The sequence below is a fragment of the Elephantulus edwardii genome, unplaced genomic scaffold, assembly GCF_000299155.1.
Source record: "Elephantulus edwardii isolate Elephantulus edwardi_28Jun2011 unplaced genomic scaffold, EleEdw1.0 scaffold00362, whole genome shotgun sequence".
NCBI classification, from domain to species: Eukaryota; Metazoa; Chordata; class Mammalia; order Macroscelidea; family Macroscelididae; genus Elephantulus; species Elephantulus edwardii.
The window spans coordinates 1,244,530-1,245,840 of NW_006400112.1; the positions used below are offsets into that span (position 1 = coordinate 1,244,530).

A 1,311-nucleotide genomic window follows, 5' to 3' on the forward strand; every position below is an offset into this window, starting at 1 on the left:
TAAATGTATCATGTAAAATGTAATAAGCAGGAAAGGAAAGGGAAAAGGAAAAGGAAAGGAAGGAAAAAGAAAGAAGGGGAATTAGAGTGACTCAGAATTAAAATCATCAAGATCACTTGACTGTTTGTCTCGTGTTCTTTCATCGTCCCTTCGCCGAACTTCTACCCACCTTCGTGTTCCCTCTTCGAGAACCTAGACTTCAGGCTTGTAAGCCCCTCCTGACTGGAGCAGCCCGCGGTATATACTAATGAAGGAATTTTTTTCTTTTTTCTTTTTTTTCCTCTCTTCGGAGGGGGAAGCGAGCTGGTGGGGAGGGGTGGGAAGGGAGGAAATTGCGGCAATGAATGAATGAATGGAAATCCAAAACCTCTGTTAAAAAAAAATAAAAAATAAAAAATTATTTACAAAAAAGAGGGGGAAAAAAGGCAGGACAAACAAAAGAAGAATATGCGTTTGGGCCAGTGCCGCCAAATAGATTACACAGGGCCTATAAATACTTATTAAATGGTAAAATATGCCTGTGTAATTACAGATATGTACAGGAGAGTGGTAATAATACTGCCAACAAAATCTCCAAACTCACAAACCACAGAAAGGGCATTAGAATGTTGTTCCCATATCAGTACAGTTAGATAATAGAGATAATTTCAAAATAGAATAATCAGAAAGTGAACATAACCCACAGACAGCTGGGCTTGTAGAAAGAATAAATGGCTTGGTAAAAGAAAAATTAGCAATATACAAAAATAAACTTGGTCACATATGTGATATTATAGTTTAGATAATGTTGTTGTTGTTATGTGCCATCGAGTTGTTTGCGACTCATAGCAACCCTATGTACAACAGCCCTAAACCCTGATCTATCCTGTGCCAATCGCACTGCCGCCGACACACCCATCCTGATTACCCCAGTCACTGAATCAATCCACCTCAGAGAGGGTCTTCCCCTCCTGTGCTGTCCCTCCACCCTACCAAGCATGATGTGTCTCTCCAAGGACCTGTTTCTCCTTACAACATGTCCAAAGTACGTCAGAGGAAGTCCCAGAATCCTTGCCTCCAAGAAATAGCCAACTTTAACCCTCTCCAGGTTGAATCTGTCTGTTTTCTTGGCAGTCCATGGTACATTCAATACTCTTCTCTAGCATCACAGCTCAAAGGCATCAATTCTCCTTATATCCTCCCTAGTCATGCAATAACAAGTCATTGCAAAGACCATGGCCTGTATCAGGCGCACCTTAGTCTCCAGAGAGACACCGTTGCTCTTGAGTACTTTAGAGAGGTCCCTAACTGCAGACTTTCCCATCACAATAC

General features: G+C 41.4%; 1 pseudogene; it reads left to right on the top strand.

The window, feature by feature from the left end:
* Window positions 1–1,311, top strand: part of LOC102873768 — a 47,570-nt pseudogene that overhangs the window by 28,642 nt on the left and 17,617 nt on the right.